Raw genomic sequence first — 20594 nt, 5'->3', positions numbered from 1 at the left:
CATGACCCTTGGTGCAGTCCAGGCCCACAAATATGTTCTATTTGTCCTTCACAGTGTTTTTAAAAGTATAATTTAATGTGTTATAATCCTATTACTCCCATCGTTATCTAGAGTTATGACTTCTTTTGAAAACTCAGAAGATCCGGCAACACTGGGCCTACTCATCAAAACTGAATCTCAGTGGCCCCATTAAGACACACCCACCTCCTTAGTGCCTTGGTCCCCACCTCATACTCAGTTGGCAAGCATGCTCTGACCTCAGGCTCCCCTTCCTCTTTAAGTTACCTGCCTGACCCTTGTAGGCTCTTCCAACCCCTACTCCCACAATGCCTTCGTCCACACCCTTATACCAACAGTTGACATGTGCTAATGCTCTAGCCTCAGCTTTCATCTTTTCTTTATCTTTTCAGGAATCCTATTACTTTCTATAGCTTCAAAATTCCCTCCTTTGAAATGATGCATAAGTGTATACTTGAATCCTTATCTTTCCTCTAGCTCCATATCCAAATTACTAACTGCAAGTAGTCCCCTCCACTCAGAAGCCTCACTCACAACCTAACTTCAGCATACCCCAAATTGATCTAACCCTGAGCTACTCCATCTTCCTGATCCCAAATTCTTTGTCTGTTATTTCAGTCTCTTCCTCTCAGTCACCTGGGCCACCAACGCCAAAATATCTTGACATTGTCTCCCTTGTTTCCTATAAATCTGATGCTGAGTTAGTAAGGCGCACTTCTGCAAAGCTTCTTGAATGCCTCCCTCTCCCACTGCCACAGTCCAAGCTCATATCATCCTAACATCATTGGCTGTACTCAGCCAGGCCCTGAGCTAGCTACTGAACTCCTGTGTTATTCCCTAGCTGGAATAATGCAGTCTCTCTCTTCCCTCGAATATTACTTGCACCTTCCAATTCATTCTACATGATGTACCAAACTAATTTTCCAAAGCACCCAGTTAACTAATTTTCTGACCCAGTTAAGTCACATTACATATTTTCCCCCGAATGTTAACTAAATGAAGAACTTCCACAATATGGCCTAATCTACTCTCCTATATCCATCTCTTCACTACTCTATAATGCAAGTATTATGTTCCACACAAAATAGGCCTCACTGTTTCTTGCACATGTGTCATAGTCACCCAACTCTTTGTTTTCCCTTACACTATTCTCTCTGCCAGAAACCATTTCCAACCATCTCTTCCCTCTCTGCTCTTTAGACATTTACTGCCTCTTCAAGATCCATGGCAAAATCTACTTTTTCCTTGAAGACATCCTTATGTTAACTTTTCCTTAATTCCCATAATAGTTTAATTATGACATTAGTTTAATACTCAAGGCTCATCCAGGAGTGACCAAAAATCACCTGATTTGGTGTGATATCATTTGAGTTGCATACACTAAAAGACTATCCAAGAGGAGTGAGTTGTTCTACTAGTGAATTAGCCAAGCCTCAGATATCTACAAGGTATTGTCCTCTTTTGATACATAATCTCATTTAAACCACATGAAGCAACAATTTACATTTTATAATTTCTCATTTTACAAATGAAAAAGACAAAGATACTGTCAATTGTAGTGATATTTGGGAATCTAAGGATTTACCAAGCTTCTAAACAATGAGAGATTTACTTTACATCTCTTAAGGCATGAACCTCTTAACTCAGACACCTACAATCATTGTGTTCTTGTCCAATCTATTCTTCTAGATTGAATTTTCTTAGAGCAAACTTTGTGTCTGCCATGACAGCTACCATAATGCCAAGCGCATGGTAGACATTTAATATCTATTAAAATGAATGGGGGGGGGGGTGGGAATCAACTTTTTAGGTCCAGTTTTTTCCTGAAACTTTGAATTTGAAAGAATCATATCAATATCGAAGCATGAAGTATGCAGTTTCAATATAGAATCAAATGACGTTCATTAGTGCTTCTCAGGGAATACAGTGTGAGACATAAGAAGAATCGGTATTGCAGACCACTCACTTCAGGGTAAATGGGTTAAAAGCTTCACAGTGCTCAGAACCCCTCTTGACTCAGCTGATCTAAGGAGTCACTGGGTCAAAAGCCTTCCTGGGACTAAAGCGCTGGTACAGAAAGTTTTCTTTTAGCAGGATCAGCTTAGCCTGAGACTCTCCATTCTTGCTTCCTTCTGTCATGGCACATTTTCTTATTTAAGCTGTTGGCATTTGAAAGGTCCCTCTGAATAATTGATGACTTTCTGGAAATATGCAGAGAGCATTTTGCCAAGAACAGGAGCCCCATTTGGGGAGCTGGTCAGATTAGAAATTCAGTTTCAAGTCCAAATCCCTTTCAACCTGAAAACCTTCTGTCAGCTTGGAAAAGGAAGGCCAGGTCTGGTCAGCACTTGGCAAGGAAAGAGCCATATATAATTAGGAAATATTTTTTAAAGCAACAAATATCACTCATTTCAATGAACAAAAGCAGCTTTGGGAGTTATTGTCACTGCCATTACTCTTTTGTAAAGCATAATCACTGTATATATCGCTACATGGCAAATCTCATGCCTGTACATAAGGCACAAAGAATTAAAGTCGTGGTTCTGTTTAAAAGATTATTTACCCATTGCTGAGAAGGTCCAAATAGATATAATTAAAAATGCTTTTTAATCAATGTATGGGGGAAAAACCACAAGAAGCAAAATGGTTATGACCTCTTTTCTGATGTAGACATTTCTGACACAGAGTAGTAACAAAATGTTCCCTTTGTAGTCTCCAACTTATAATCATAATAGACCTGGTCAGTAAAGGGATCTTTTCTTTGTCAACTGTGAGTTAGGCTACTTGTCTTCAAAACATATGACCAGTTAATTTCCAAATAAAGACAATACTATGACTGCCATGAGATCAAGATTTCTTTTTTTTCTCTTTTCAAGTTTATTTATTTTGAGAGACAGAGAGAAAGAGAAAGAATCCCAAGCAGGCTCCTCACTGTCAGCATGGAGCCTGACAGCGGGGCTCCAACTCATGAACTGTGAGATCATGACCTGAGCCAAAACCAAGAGTCAGAGGCTTAACCAACTGAGCCATCTAGGCGCCCCTAGATCAGGGCTTCCTAACCTTTCCTGGGCCACAGCCCTTTTGAGAGTCTTGTGAGTCTTCTGCATTTCTTCATAGAAATATTCTTAAATGTAGAACATAAAATAAATGGGATTATAAAGGAAAGTAGTTTTATCACAAAGCCATCACATTTTTTAATTTGCAGTATAGTGATCTATGTACACCTTTGCTAATGCATTTAATAATGAGATCTAGTGGATTTGTGTAATACCTACCATCATTTCAAAATAGAAATGAGCACACATGGTATTTCAAGATATGTATTAACAGTAATATATGCAAATACCTTGTGTTGACGTACAAATACTACTCATTGCTATAGTGGTTTGTTGCCTACATTCATAACAGATGTAAATGTGAAATTTTATTTAGAGGTTAGTGAAATTACAGTTGTAAGTTTCTTTCATCCAAGTTCACAACCCTTTGGACTTTATTCTCATTTAAAAAAAAAGAAGAAGCATATCCTTTTAATTACCTTTTAATTAGGTCTGTTGGCTATTGTAAATACCCAATATTGTTAGAAAATTTATACCTACCTTGAGTTAACACATGGTATGTATTTGTCAATTCAGTGGTACTAAATATCATGGAGGGCAAGTGGTGATAGGAGATGTTGCTTGTATGTACAGACCCACAGGTCTATAGATTTTTTCTGTTCATTAGATTAAGTGATGCATATAAATATTTTTATTGCACATTTTCCTGTTAAGGTTTTCATTAACTCCATGGATTCTTATACAATGTTAGGATTATCTGATTTATTTGTTTAGACTGGAGAGCATCTCTTAGCACGCTGTGGCGTCGGGTAAAGGGCTTCTTACAACAAGCAAAGATTGAAACAATCATTTAGCAACCAGCAGGCCTTCTCAAATCACATCTTAGCTATAAGCCCAGGTACAAATCAGTGACTTATTGTGGACAAAGCACCCCATTTTTTAAATAATCTTTTAAAATCATCCATGGGGTGAGATTCTATGCACAACAGAGGTATATATTTTCAATCAATTATTCCAAATATCCATTGAGTACCTGTTTACTAGATATTGAGGAAGTACAAAGAATACAAAATAGACTGCATTCTGTTTTCAGGTTGATAATCTAGATGTAGAAAGATAAACATCTTGGAAATAAAAGACATCATTTTAAAGGTTACAGTCTCACTGATATTGTTTTCCAGTGTCCAATCTTTAGGGGCTATATCTTTACCACATTTATTGCAGGAAAATCAGATTTTATGTAAGAGAGTCATCCTAAAGAGATATTTCAACACTTGCAAAATTTAAGACTAATATCAGTCAATTTTTTAAAGTTTTTTATCCTTTCTAGTCTTGATTTTTTTTAAATTTCAATTCCAGTGTAGTAACATCCAGTGTTATATTAGTTTCAGGTATACGATATAGTGATTCAACAATTCAATACATTACTCAGTGTTCATCATGATAAGTGTACTCTTAATTCCCTTCACCTATCCCTCCATCCATCTCTCCTCTAGTAACCATCAGTTTGTTCTCGATAGTTAAGAATCTATTTTTTGTTTTGTCTCTATTTTTTTCCTTTGTTCATTTCTTTTGTTTCTTAAATTTCACATATGAGTGAAATCATATGGCATTTGTCTTTCACTGACCAACTTATTTTGCTTGGTATTATAGTCTCTAGCTCCATCCATGTTGTTGCAAATGGTAAGATTTCATTCTTTTTATGGCTGAATAATATTCCATTGTGTGTGTGTGTGTATGTGTGTGTGTGTGTGTGTGTGTGTCACATCTTTTTATCTATTGATGGACATTTGGGTTGCTTCTATAATTTGGCCTTTGTAAATAATGCTACAATAAACATAGGGGTGGACATATCCCTTTGAATTAGTGTTTTTGTATTCTTTGGGTAAATATGTAGTAGTGCGATTACTCAATTGTGGAGTAGTCCTATTTTTAATTTTTTGAAACCTCCACAATGTCTTCTACAGTGGCTACACCAATTTGCATTCCCACCAACAGTGTAAGAGGGTTCCTTATCTCCATATCCTCGCCAACATTTGTTTCTTAAGTTTTTGATTTTAGCCATTCCAACAGGTGCAAGGTAATACCTCATTATAGTTTTTTTATTTGCATTTCCCTGATAATGAGTACGATGTTGAGAATCTTTTTATTTGTCTGTCGCCCATCTGGATATCTTCTTTGGAAAAATGTCCATTCTTGTCTTCTGCCCATTTTTTAATTCTCATATGAAAAAATTTAAATAGAGGCTTTTATTCTCAGAGTGAATTCTGCTCTCCTCATCGTAGTCAGGAGCAGGCACACCACAGTGATGTTTATCATACAGCTTTGTCCCCTCAATCTTATCAACTTTTTCCAATTATCCTTGACTTTATATATGACAATTTTAAAGAATTTAAAAGGAAGACTAGTTTGCTGTTCCTTCTTAGTTTACTCAGGATTATCTCTAATATTTCCCAGATTTATTTTTGCTAAATAATAGCATAGTAAAGTGATATTTTATTACTAGTAAATTATGTTGCAAGGTTATCATTTTGGAAGATAGACAAGGGAGGAGGGATATTCATGGCCTTAATGATAACACCACTGCTTGATGAAAATGTAAATAGTGTATTTAATGAGTCTTTATATTATTTCATTTTAATAAAGTAAATTTAAAATAACATATTCCAACACATGGAATAAAGGCATGGCTCATGTTATTCTGACACAGGTGAATTCTTTCTCTTTACCAGCTAAAATGGCAATGCCAAGTAACAACATATACACAGTTTATAATTGACTCAGCTTTGAAACTGTATAATTTTGGCAACTTTTTTAAATTTGAAAGACTTCCTTCATCTCAAAATTTAAAAGTAAAATATTAATATTTTATATTATACTCTTCATATTTACATAATTCACATTCATGTGCTTTGTAATTGAGTTGCAATTTACTGTGTCCAAATCACCATCAAAGTTACTTTTAAGCATTATTGCCCCTGTCCACTTTTAAAATTTTCAGATCGTCAGCCATGGGACTACATTAGGAGCTTACACAGCTTATATAACTTACATAACACTTAAGGCTTGCAAAATAATTTCTCTTATCTTATCTCATTTGGGCATTACAATGGCTGTCTTCAGTAGATAGGAAACTTAAATATATTATTATTTGGACAGACTGAGGCTCATCAAGCTTCATTTCCAGTAAGTAATGCAGTCACAACACAAATATAGAGTTCCTGAGAAATTTCTTGGCAAACCTCAAAGACATCAGGTGAGTAGATACACAATTATCTGTCAGATGAACAAGGAATCAGTGCTCTGATCATCCGAAGAACCACTCTGATACAGTGATCAGGAAAGCTTTACAAAAACAAACAAGCAAAAACAAACAAACAAACAAAAAAAAAAACAAACAAAGAAAAGAAAAAAAATGGTGTTTCAGCTGGTTTTTGAGGGAATTAGGCAGAATTGCTGAAGGACTCAACTTGGCTCAGTGGAGTGGTATGAGAGAGGGAAGAGAGTATTTCAATAGGTCACAGTTTTCAAAGATCATCACTGACAATGCGTCAATGGGATCACAGACTGTGACATAACACAGTGGTAAATAGCAGCTAGGATCACCGGGCAAGAGAAGACAGAGTATCCTTCAACCTCTACAGTGAGAAGGTCTGTCTGTGACATGACACATGGTGTCATAGAATGAGCACTGGTCTTGGAACCAGAAATCCAAAGCTGGTCTAAATTTTGTCTCTGCCATTCAAATATTGTTTTGGAAAAAGCCAAGTCATTTATTTCTGGAATCTTCATTTTCCACATCTGGAACATAATTGTTGCTCTGCTGGTTCACAGGAAATGGATGAGGAAACAGGAAAACACTCTATGAAAGGATTCTAATCTGCTTTATAAATGTGAAGGGGCACATATGAAGAGTGGAGCAGAATGCTAGTTAATGAAGGAGCCTTGTGTGATGGTGGTTTACTTCGGGTAGTTACTAAAGAGCATACAAAAACAAAACGCCCTATTTCCCTGATAAAAATCCCTATTCTTTTTTTAATTATGAAATGAATATATGCTCACTGTGAAATTCAAATATCCCAGAAGTGAATAAAGCAGAAGTGAAATTTCCCCCTTCTCCACCCACCCACTCACTCTCATCCCATTCCCCAGAATAACCATTGCCCTCACTTTGGTGCATACCCTTCATGGGCCAGACATGTTCAGAAGCATAATGATGACAACGGGACAAAGCAGAGATGCCTGTCCTTGGCCCCACCTGAGGAAGGACACACACTCTTCACCCTATCTGGGGTTCTGGGCTGTGAAGCATAATGTCAGCACTCATGCTGACTAGAATCATGCCGAATACCTTGTGTAGCTCTCTGCTGCTTTACTCAGGTAGAACTGGGAATCTCCACTACCTGACGCCACTTCCCACTTGTGACAAAGATGAATGGTTTGCTGTCTTCACTCTGATTAGTGGCCGTTTTAGCCAGCCTGTGGATGTGGCCCTCTTCCCTCAACAGCACTGGCATGTCAGAATCAGAGGAGCCTCTGCAGGCTTGGGGTTACTGCTTGTAAATCAGGCCTGTGCGATTCAATGCAGACAGCAGGACTTCCCAGAGACAATGCAGGCTCATTCTGCCAGGGGTCTTCCCAACTCCTGATTTATAATCACTTCCTGGAAACCAGGTGTAAAATCCAGGTTTGTAAATCAAGTCTTTTTATTTAGGATTTATTGGCATGATTTGAAAATCTGTTTCAAGACTTGTAAATCTATATCTGGATTTGTAAATCCATTTAAGGATATGGAAATTAATTTTTGGACTTACAAAACACTAAAAATAGTTTGGTTACAACTACCATTAGAAAGAAGAAAGACTTATAAATCAATGCAGGCTGGTAAGATTTGCTGGCAGTTTCCATAAATTAAATTCTGGGTTTATTACTTCAGGTGAGGACAGATTTATAAATCCAACTTGCGAATCATCAAAAAAAAAAAAGTGTAAGATTTGTATTCTAACTTGAAATATTACAGAGCAGCACCACTGTTGATACCCTATTGATAAGATGAATAGTCCAAAGTAAAGGTAATAATCTATTCAGATTAGAAGGATTTTACATATGGAACCAATAGTCCTTTGTTGGAAAGCCTATGGGGTAAGTGGTCTATGCTTCTATCTTGCCTGTATTGAGAGATCTGAAGGAGTCTGAGACCATGTACTTACTGGTCATAGCCTGGTGAGAAAATCGCTAGACTGACTCTGAAAGCTCAGGCCACTTTGGCTGTGAACTAGAGATATTTAACAAATGTTCACTCTCCACAATATAAGCCAAACCTCAACACTTTATCTATTAGATAAATAGATTTATATTAGATTTTATACTTCTTGAATAACATTGCCCAAGGAGGCTGGTCACAGTTACCAAGACTGTTATTATAGAGTGGTGATTCTCAACCAAGGCAACCTTTTCCCCCAGGGGACATTTGGCAATATCCGGAGACTTTCTTGGTTGTCATAACTGGGGAAGGATGCTACTGGCATCTAGTGGGTAGAAGCCATGGATGCTGTTAAACATCCTACAATTCACTGAACAGCTACCCACAACAAAGTATCTAGCCAAAATGCGAAAAGTGTGGAGGTTTTAAAAACCTGTCATAGGGAACTATATTTAGCATAAGCCAGTACAGAATGACTCTGTCAAGACGCCTCCAACTCTGGTTCCAGTGATTCTGCCATTCGGGCCAACCCAGAAGCTTTTTTCTTATTTAGTTAACCTAAAAAGAGAATGTGCTCAAAATTCACAATGTAGTAAATATGATAAATCACATTATGAATATGCTCTGCTACCTCAAATTCACCCTAGATTTGATCAACAGGACTTCCATAGAAACTGAAGTTATAGCATTTGGTGAAATTATATTATTTGACCGGAGAGACCCCTTCATTGTATTTGAAAACAAGTATGTGGGTTCGGAAGGGAATGCAAGGCAAGAATTCTTTTCGGCTTTGTTCAACAGTTTTATAAAGCAACCTCATGTAGTGAACTCCCTGGGAGCCTGAGACCCTTTTGATTATATGGTGTTTGGAATAAAATAAAACAAATCCCATGTTCTTTTATTCTGGCCTCAAAATGATTTCTAAATGATCACCTTGGGTGTTCTTTCCCTCTACTTATTTCTGTGTTCTTCCATTTGAATTACTGCTCAGCATCACCTCAGAAGTCAGCTGAATATTGGCCGATTGTAAGAAGACAGTCTCATATTGAGATTATAGCAGCTCTCCTCAGACTTGCCCTATTCATGGGCTCGGCCATTATGAGAACCTAAAGATGGAGACAGGACTCAACATTCAAATGGTGCATTTGAAGCACACGGTGAAGTATATTGTATAAATGCAAATGAACAGAAATATGGTATTGTAAGAGCTGAGCCACTTGTGCAATTAGGAAGGAAATCAAGATTGTAGAGTGCAGCACCCAGCAGAGCACTCAATTCTGTACACGGGGAAAAAAAGTTTAAAGAAACTTGGTGTGGTGACTCGGGTCTTTGGAGAGTTTAAGTCTGGAATGTCTGAGAAATAACCAGGAAATAGGTAACTGTAATCATACCCCTTCTCACCTCCTCCCCTCTACACACATTCCTCCACTAACATACTAAAAATGCACATTATTCCTCTAATTTAGGCAGTGTTTTGTCCCATTTAATGAAACATCTATGGCTCTAATTCAGTATCTTTAAAGTCATTTTTGTCACCATAAGACCATTAAGCATTCCAGGTACACGAAGGCCAGCAAGGTTAGTCTCCCATCAAGCCATCTGGGTTGCTTATATGAGCGTGGTGTATAGACGCAGATTGGAAAGGATCAGGAAAATACTGAATTTCTTGGAATTTCCTCATTCTATGTGAGATAGCAGGAAGCATAAAACATGATGGTTAGAAGCAGTGACCTCATTTTATATTAAATTCATTTATCTAGTAGAAGAATGTATAATAAAGGGGCAGAAGACAGCTTAAGTAAGACTCTAAGAAAAATATTTAAAATAATTGATATTTGGGGGCGCCTGGGTGGCGCAGTCGGTTAAGCGTCCGACTTCAGCCAGGTCACGATCTCGCGGTCCGTGAGTTCGAGCCCCGCGTCAGGCTCTGGGCTGATGGCTCGGAGCCTGAAGCCTGTTTCCGATTCTGTGTCTCCCTCTCTCTCTGCCCCTCCCCCGTTCATGCTCTGTCTCTCTCTGTCCCAAAAATAAATAAACGTTGAAAAAAAAATTAAAAAAAATAATAATAATTGATATTTGTTATCAGAAAACCTACTCCTTCTCTCACTGTTCTCCACTTCTACACAGTAGGATTCCTCAATTGCCTATGATGTGCCATATGGATCAGTCCTCTCTTGAAAACATACAGCCCATGTCTATAATTATTTCAAAACTCTTTTCTCTCCAACCACACCTGGTAGAATTTTTATATATAGCTTTCAGATCCACAATTCATCCAGCAAAGAATCATCCAGCTAACATTAATTGTGAACCTACGTCTTCCCAGACTCTGCTAAGTAAGGGGACACAAAGTGAATAAGCCACCATCTGATACCAAGGCACTCTCATCCTAATGGAGGAAACAGACATGTAAATAAATAATTATAATATATCCCATGTGTATCCCATCTGCCGAAAGGAAGACATTTCAAATTACAGTGGGAGCACAGAGGAAGGTGGTGAAATCTTTAAGAGGTGATGGTGCTTGAGCTAACTCTTAAAAGATGTGTGGTATCTAGTAGGAAATGGAGCAGAGAAGTGGTGAGAAGAACATTATAAATGAGGAAACACCTAGGTAAGACAGAATTTATAAGGAGGCCAAGTTCAGAGTATTCAAAAAATGTAGCATGGCTAGAGCAATGGTTTTAAACCAGGAAGGGGAGCAGGAGAAGAAGATGGTATCAAAACCACCTATATCAAACCACACCTCATGAAGCACAGGGCGGGAGTCTAGGAAACAGGTAAGGGACTCGTGAGAGATAAGTTGCAGAGAAAGGTTGGAAAAGTAGATTGAAACATGACAACTAGATCATCCAAACATTTCGTCACTGCCAAATCCTTAGCAATATGCTTTCTTCTTTGTGTCTTCTTTTATTTTCTGCTAATATACATATCCAGAGGAATATCTTACCATTTGTGTTGGTTTGGTAAGGGATATGGATTTCACAATTGTCTCATGTTCTTATGGCAGCTCATGAAATAGTATCAATTAATGTGGTAAAAAAAAAAAAAGATACAGAGAGAAAAACTAGGGGTCTAGAGAGCTCATAAACCATAAAATTAATTTCAAGATAATTTAATATTGGCTTTATTAGGAAACTTATTTTGTCATCAAGATTTATCAGCCTTCTTAACAATCAGACACAGAGAAGTTAAGGAACATCACTTAAATCACGTCAAACTAGACTGGCTAAATTTACCACCTGAGCATGGAGTTTAGGGGATGATCCCAGGGATATATTAGATATACATACAATATTTCCTCCCATATCTTCAAAGAGAAGTCTTACTTCTTTGTACAAACTTATTTCCAGTTTCTCTTAGTAGGGAAAAAATAATTTCAATTGCCTACCCAAATCTTTCCTGTAAAGTCCTCCTGGTCTTGCTTATATTAAAACCAATAGGAAAGCAAATTTTATATCAGAAACAAATGTATACAAGAAACACAAAGGGGGGTGGGAGCTGATAGATGCCCAGTCTCAGATTTTTCCGGACAGTAACTCCTAAGACCTGAAGCATGTAAATAGGTATTAGTCTCCCCAGGCCCTCTGTGAAGGCTAGAGGGCTCTCCTCAGCCAGTGTCAGCTAAATCCCTCATGTCTGCTCAACAGGAACCTCAGTTTATGAGGGAGGGAAATTATAGATTGAAAAATGTTCTTTTTGTGAAACTCTGGTTGTAATGTTCGGTGAAATGACAAATGAATAGGTTTTTCCTGGCAAACTACAGTAATTAGGCCATTCCTCACTTCTTTATTGGAGGCAGACCTAGATGTTTAATCATCATTATGTGATCATTTAATTTTAGCAAAGTGTTACTATTGGAAAAATTATATATTCACCTTGCCCCCTCCCCTTTTTTAAAGGTGGTGATGAAAGGAAAAACAAAAACTCTAAATTGTTTCTGGAGTTTAGGGAGAAATGGGACACCAATTTTAAATTTTACATAACTTTAGTATATTTTTTCTGATTTTCATAGTAACGTATGGTATTATAATAATATTGTAGAAAATGTGAAAAATATGTAAGATATTAGAAAAAATGACTATAATTACCCACTGTTCCACTTTTCTAAGAAAACCATTGTTGTTAATAGTTTGGTGAATTTCCTTTCAACCTTTTTTCTTTGGGGTTTTATTTTATAATATTCACGAAATAAGATTTAGGCTAGTCTCGGCCACACAGAAGCATGCCAATGAAAGCAGAAAATATGGTTATTTTAAAAGCAATTTTGGAAAACTTAGAAAGCATTTTCATACTAATCACTGACCAGGCATGGCCACAATAAAGAATTAAGTTTTTCTTCTTATCTTTGTGCCTGAAATCAACTTGGGGAAATGAATAAACATACATTAAGAACTTTGAAGGAATAAATATCTTCAAAGAGCTCGAATCTGTAATTTCCCTGAAGAACAGATTTATGATCTAAGCCCATTCTTTTCAACTTAATGCATCGGCCTTTCCATAGGCTGGTAAAAAGCAGTTCAGTAACTGCATCTTCCGTCCTCGGTGATGAGATCTCCTGCAATAGGATCAATAAGACCTGCTTTCATAGAACTTTTTTCTTATCCCATAACCTCAAAAATCATTTTGTGCCACAATGATCACTACAGGGAAGAAAATAAAGAGATGTTGAGTCTATCAAAGTTTTTCATAGCGAGGCTGGTTTACTTCAAACCATCACAGCATGGTGGTTAACGGCTCTGGAACAGCCAAAGGATGGAAGCAGATGGAAAAAAGACACTGAAAGATCCTCTTCTTTCTTTACAGAGACCTTCAAAGTTAAAGGGGCATAAGATTCATATTCCAGGCATTTACTACCTAATTTGGCACTGGGAATTTCAAACTAGGCTTATTTTTTTAAGCCCGCTCTTAACTAAGAGATTTCTGAAATAAGCCCTAATTTAGTATAAATATAGAAATTGTTAATAGATGGGATAAAAAGGAAGATCCAGATACAAATTAGTTTGGAAAACCAGTAAATAAATACATTTATTTTTTGTAGTATTCTTCTGAGTCTTTCCTCTACCACATACACTGTAAGTCTCCCAGAGAGGCCTGTAGTATACAGTATTCCCCAGTTTTGTATTTCCATTTCTCCCCTTCTTTGAGTTCCACAGAACTCATTTTGAAAAATAACTATTTGTATGTTTCTGAGTACCCAGGTAGAGTAGGTCTGTGTTCCAGAGTTGATCCCTTTTAATGTGAATAAAAAGGTAATACTCATAAATACAAAGTCATAATTATAAAAGACTTAGGTGACATGAAACCTTGCAGCATTTATTTGAGAAAATATCTCTAAGCTAGGAATCCCTGGTGTAGGGTCAAGTACTGCAATACCGCTTTTAGGTTTATGACCTTGGACAAATGATTTAACCTTTGTGAATCTTAGTTTCTTCCTCTGTGAAATGGAAGCAAAAGTCTTGTCTATCTCACAGGATTGTTGTGAGGATCAACTGAGAGCTCTTTAGAAAATAGAGATTGTACTAAAAAAAAAGTCTGGGGAGTTATTATAATTCTGACTACTGCCTGCTTTAACACTGAAATAAATGCTCTTTGTTAGACGTTTTCAAATAAGCTATAAAGAAAGGCTCTGTGTATTATTCAGCCAATTCTTTTCTGAACCTCTATTTCTATACCTTTGTTACAAGATAAACTGAGGCACCTTAAAAACTTTGTAGTTTATTTAAGCAAAAATCGATTCAAACTGGGCAGCACCAAAACAGAAGTGGTTAGTGTGCTCCACTAAGAGGAGCCAGGGTAAAGACGTATATAGAAAATGCAGAAACAAAGAAAAGAAATTATGTGACTGCTGTAGTTTAAAGCCTAGTTGGTTGCTTGTGACTGATGTGATTGCATAACCTTGAGGCATTCACAGGCTTAAATTTCGTTTTGCTTACGTAGGCCTCCATGTTATTAAAGCCACCTCAGCCTTCTTGTTTAATTAATTTTACATCTTATGGTGCAGTTTTTTCTAAAATTGTTTTCTGTGTCCTAATCTCATCTTCCATAACAGACTAGAAACTCCTTGAAGGCAGAGTTAGGGTTTGATATTTCCCTTGACTAAGGGATTGTTTGCTGGTATTTTATTAAGATGGAAAAGATTATCAATATAGTTGAAGTTCTCCCATAGAAAGTATGTTCACAGGGGGGGCGCCTGGGTGGCTCAGTCGGTTAAGCGTGCAACTTCAGCTCAGGTCATGATCTCACAGTCTGTGAGTTCGAGCCCTGCATCAGGCAGGCTCTGTGCTAACAGCTCAGAGCCTAGAGTCTGCTTCAGATTCTGTGTCTCCCTCTCTCTCTGCCCCTCCCCTGCTCATGCTCTGTCTCTCCCTTTCTCAAAAATAAATAAAAACATTTTTAAAAAATTTAAAAAAAAGAAAGTATGTTCACAGATGCGGATGGGCATATTTGAAGTCAGAAGATGGAAGACTGATACCCGTAAACTGTTTCTGTTAGGACGATATTTATATATATTACGTATTTAAGCAACAATTCAGTCGAAATGGTCAAGCCACCTAACATGTCAATACAGCATTGAAAGTAGAAAAGCCTTTATGACTGAGATAGTTGATAACAATGATTGTTAAAAAGAAATACTCCTTTCAAACCCAAGAAGCAAATCAAAAGAGGTCAGAGGTAACAAGTGTGAAGCAAGTTGACAGATCTAGTCTCTCCAGATAAATAATGCCTAAGTTAATTCCAAAATAGCTTTATTACATTTTAAATATAATGCCAAGAATTCAAAACCTGTGTTTTTCCCAATTCTATTTGCAGTTAAAGAAAAAGTTCTGCCAGAATGTATCTTAAGGCAAAACTATATTTGAATTTCTTTGCCTTAAATTATAATCTAACACATGCTTTCTACAGACAGTAGGTCATGCTCCCCATTGTTTAAGCCAGTTCTCCTCAAATCTTTCTTGTCAAATGCCCTTAACTAAAAGGCAAGTGTTCTCCTCCCTGGGAACTTGGGAGCTCACCTCTGAAGCAGTGCGACACAATTCGAAATTTTTTGGTCTTATGTTTTATTTATCTTAACATGCAGGAACACTGTTCAACATATTAAGAATACATTTGTGTCTGCTTTAATATAAAATTTATAATTATATTTCTTATCATCAAGGAAACCTGATGTTCCAGGAAGGTGTGTGCTATGTGTATGGTGTGCTTTGCAGTACGACCCGGCATGTGCTGAATATGAGCACCCCAGTAAGGAGCTGAGCCCAGTCTTCAGTTTTAACAATCTCATTAAGTAAGCCTTTTCTTCCGTGATAACCAAAGACATACTGCAACAATAAAAAATATATTTGCCTCCTTAAGAAAGAGAGTATCTGCAATTCACACATGGGTTTCTCTCATGAAATAGTAAAAGAATTTTTTTAAAAATGAAAAACCATAGAGCAGATGAAATGCTATCATGGTGAGGCTAGAGTGTGACTTTATGCTCCAAGCAAAAGTCTATGAGCTTAATGAAGCTAATGTTTCTACAGTGAACTGAGAAAATTTCCTCTTAATGGTTTTCTTCTTATTGTAACTTAAATTCATGTCAAGGATCCTCGCATTTCCCTAAGGACACATGTTCAAGGTTTTGCCTTCAAACTTCATTGATATACAAACCCTCCTAAGCCCCATTGTGGGAATGCAAGCATCATATCTTGGCTTTCAAGAAAAAAGAAATCCTTGTACTATTTGCTCAAGTCTAAAACTGACATAAGATGCTTAGTCCTACAGTATCTGAATATAGTGTATTAAATGCTATTTATAAAAAGTAAAGCTATGCTAATGTGCCTATCTGCCCCCTACTGCTTAGCAGTATTAAAGATTAAAGCCAATTGTTTTGTAAACTGAAGAGGCTGTAATGGTTTCTTGGGAAGTGCTCCTTGTCAGCATTCCAGATAAGGTTGCTATTAAATTTTTGCTGCTATGGATGGCTGGCTTGGGTCATTATACACTTAAATTGAGTTGTTGTCATTGTTATATAATGACATGAAAGAGGCTTTGGCCTATAGCAATGTGGTGTACCTTTTAAAGAATGGATACCACTACCAGATTTATAAGAATGGGTCTGTTCGCATTATAGTACCAAGCTGCTAGGTGTTTCAAAGTGATTTAGATGAAATGTCCAAAGAATTCTCATGTATATCAAAGACAAACAGCTGAGTTTTGCATTAACCTGCTTTCAATAATCATTGAAACTTATTGAGTGATTACAGAATGTAGCCGATTCATGGCTCTTTTTTCTGTCTTGTAATTTAATTATGTCTTTCTCTGAAGTGGGGATAGTCAAGAACCTGGATTTTTCCATAATCCTATAAATTACTTGTTCAGATTAAAGAATAGTCATCCTGATCTCTTCATCCTAAGCATGTTATTTGCCAATCCTCTTACAACCGGAGAAGGCTATACATTATTTTAATTCCTAAATGGGCCAAAAGGTTAGTTTAAAAAAAAAAAAGATGAAGGACGACATCACATTTCTTAGGTTGAAGTATTCTTTCTTTCTAATACAAACAGAAAATTCCAACCACCACTTCTGTAAGGAGAAATATTTTTCTCCCTCTTTTCCCAAATTTGTAACAACCCGGCTCACTAATTATGGAGAAGCAAGTTTGTCGCACTTCAAACATACTTATTTATAAACATTACCTATATATTCAAAGTGTTTTCGCTTTCTCAACTTTTTAAAGGTATAAATAATTCCTTTTTCTTAAACTACATGTATACCAAATAGGAATATAATAATTTTGTTAATGTTTTAATATCAGACACTCAAAAACTGAATTTAAGAACTTAGCAGATGGAAAGATTTATACACAATGCAGATTTGGGCCATCTCCAATTCATGACAATATGAATGGCTTTGTTAAAACTACAAGTCAGCAATATTCAAATGTAAACCGGCATGACAATTTTTTTCATTTATAGCATTCTTGTAAAAAACTGAAAAACTCATGCATTTTGAATTGATCCAATAGCTCAAGAATACCTGAAATTCTAATCATTATCCCTTTTCTGGGTCTTTAGCACTTCACACTCTCTGTTCTGCTTCTCTGGGAGAAACATTTTCCTCTCCAGTGTATCTTTATCTTCATCTGTGTGCTTCAAACTAGAGAGAGCGGACACTCTAATGCTTAGAGAGAGTTTGCTTTATTATGTGGCTCTATTGAGTCTAAAAATGCTACAATCACAAACAGCCCTCTGAAGATGCCTGTATACTCAAACAGATACATGATTTTTTCCCAGCAATGGAAAGCAATTTATGGCTTTTTCTATTGCTCCAGAAGTCCTTCAGAAAAATGGCACTTGCAAGAATAATGTTATAGCATGCAATCAAAGAAGACCTATCTTTAAAGATTAAGTGAGCTGTCCAGCAACCTGTAGCCATGACAACCAATGTTGGTCCATAAGCTCAGAAATGGTAGTGCCATTGGGAGCACATCCCATCAAGTGAATGGCAAATGGAGCACCTGCCTGGGGCATGATGCTGGAGAATGGACATTTGGGGTACAGTGTCCATCTTTGGGAGTACAGCAAGGTGCATCATTCAGGTCTGCTCCAAGACCTTGTGTTGTTTCACCAATTCACCAGAGTAATTCTCTAGAAAAACACACACAGCTCCTGCAATCTAATCCAGTCTGCAGAATTTGGAACTCTGTACAGGGTTAGGAAAATGGGCAAATCCCAGACTTTTGTGTTTGGGGGACTCTTTCCTTACCCTATGTCCCAATTATACCTTTAGAATTTAGGCTCCAAAGTGAATTATTTAGGCTTAGTGTTAAGGTTAGAGTCATAAGTTAGTGTCATAGCAATGAAATTAGTAGCCAAGTGGAGTTTTACACATGAGAAAGCTGCTCTTTGATAGTGGTATCAAGACTATGAAAACTTGGGAATCTGATTCCCATAGATTATTTTATTGCATTTTATTAATCAGCAAGCCCAACTTGAACTAGACACTTAGAAAGGAAATTGTACCAATATGGTTTCTGCTCTCAAGCAAGATACCAATGATGCATTATTTATGAAATGCAGCACAATGTAAAATTAGTTTGTCAGAAAATACTTCTAGAAAAAGATAAGAGCCTATACTGGAATAATAATAAAAATATCAGATACTTATATAACATCTACTGTTCTAAAAATTTTATGAATGTTAATTCATTTAATTCTTACAGCAACAATCTGGGGTAAGTCCTATTATTATCCCCAATTCACAGATAGGGAGGGAAACTGAGACACAGATATGAATAAGGTCTCTCAGCTAGCAGTGGTGAAGCAGAAATTCAAGCTCCAGAGTTTGTGTTCTTAAACCTCTGCTATAAGTAGACTAAGATTGACAAGGAGGTAGAAGAAAAGATGAGACAGGAAAAACGGGAAAAGAGATGATAAAGCCACAGGCCTGGTTAGAATGAAGTCATCCTTATGGGGGACCATAAGAGATGACTGTGAATGGGCAAAAGATTGCCAGTCAATGGAGAATTTTGAATGTACTATTGAGAGTCCTTTGATCAGAACCAGGGGGGAGGGGGGGAAGTTACAGAGAGGGAATGAGGCAAACCATAAGAGACTCTTAAATACTGAGAACAAACTGAGGGTTGATGGGGGGTGGGAGGGAGGGGAAAGTGGGTGATGGGCATTGAGGAGGCACCTGTTGGGATGAGCACTGGGTGTTTTACAGAAACCAGTTTGACAATAAATTTCATAAAATATATATATAAGAGAGTCCTTTGATCAGAAAGCTATTATGGGTCCTTGGGTATGTGGATAAGGTAATGTAAGAAAATATATTTTAGCATGGTAAATTATTATAAAGGAGGCTACTTTAATATAGCCAAAGATACAGACATTTTGTAAAACAATTTAGCTTTACTCTGCAAAGGCAAACATACATATACCCTCTGACTCAGCATTTCCACTTACAGTATAAATCCTAGAGAAACCCTTGCACATGAATATCAGCAGGTACATACAACAATATTTGTCCATAAAGCAAAATGCTTAAAACATAATTAAATGCTTTTTAACAGGAAAATGAAAAACTAAATTGTAGTATATTCACATAATGAAATATTATACAACAATGGAAAATGAATGAACTGCAGCTATACTCAAAAATATAGATGAATCTTAGTAACATTGATTTGAAGCAAAACTAGAAGTCCTCATATAAAATAGAAGGAAGGAAGGAAGGAAGGAAGGAAGGAAGGAAGGAAGGAAGGAAGGAAGGGAGGGAGGGAGGAAGGGAGAGAGGAAGGGCATTCACAATGATCCAGATAGGAAAGGAAAATAAAGGAAAGAATAAGGGGAATATAAGAGTGAAGGAAAGAAAATCAACAAAAAGGCTCTAGGATAATAGTGACAGTGGAAATGGATGTCATGAAATCTTTTGAAATCTTTGAAATGCTTTTGAAATGTTCTGATTCTAGTTCAATCCTCTCTCTACCCTTCCACAATTAGTTTCCTTTAAAAGAATAACTCCTTGATCAAATCTTATGCTTCTATATTGCTTACAATACTGAACTCAGTATGAGGCAAATGGCATTTCCTCAAAAATTATAAAGGAAAATGAATATAATTGAGTGGAAAAGATACCCATATGACAGACAATACAGATGGGCCTCAGAAATGACTGTCTTCTCAGGGTGCCTGGGTGGCTCAGTTGGTTAAGCAACCGACTTCAGCCCAGGTCATTATCTCATGGTTCGTGAGTTTGAGCCCCACATCGGGCTCTGTGCTGACAGCTCAGAGCCTGGAGCCTACTTCTGATTCTGTGTCTCCCTTTCTCTGCACCTCCCCTGCTCATTCTCTGTCTCTCAAAAAATAAATAAACGTTAAAAAAATATTTTTTTAAAAAAAGAAATGACTGTCTTCTCACTCAGAAATCCCTTCTACAACATTTCCTGACATTCTACTTCTGCTTGAATACATTCATTAATGAGAAGATCACTATTTTGAGATACCCTGTTCCACTGTCAAAGAACTGGAATTGCTACACCTTATAAAGATTCCAAATTGAGGACTAGAAGTACTAGATCTCCTCTGTGGAACAATGAAAACCAAGTCTATTCCTTATCCCAGGGCAGCCTTTCAAATGTTAAAGAAAAATATTAAATATTTGTAATTTACCTTTTTCCAAAATAAGCTTTCCTAGGCTTTAATAATGTGGTTTCCAGGCCCTTTACTTCCTGGCACCTTCTCACCCAGTGCTGGCCAGAACAACAGCACTGTCTTTAAAGCACAGTCCCCAGACATGAGCTCAGCTTTCCAGATGAGACCTGACCAAT

General features: G+C 37.0%; 1 long non-coding RNA gene across 1 annotated transcript in view; it reads right to left on the bottom strand.

Annotated features, from left to right (window-relative positions):
* Positions 1-20594, bottom strand: part of LOC147581085 (uncharacterized) — a 591397-nt gene that overhangs the window by 357599 nt on the left and 213204 nt on the right. The window contains exon 3 of the long non-coding RNA XR_015250834.1: positions 20437-20585. This is a non-coding gene — a long non-coding RNA (uncharacterized LOC147581085). The remainder of the gene's footprint in view (positions 1-20436; positions 20586-20594) is intronic.

This window comes from Puma concolor, chromosome B2 (genome assembly GCF_028749965.1).
Source record: "Puma concolor isolate L17-30 chromosome B2, mPumCon1.1.hap2, whole genome shotgun sequence".
Lineage (NCBI taxonomy): Eukaryota > Metazoa > Chordata > Mammalia > Carnivora > Felidae > Puma > Puma concolor.
This window is presented reverse-complemented; position numbering and strand designations above follow the sequence as displayed.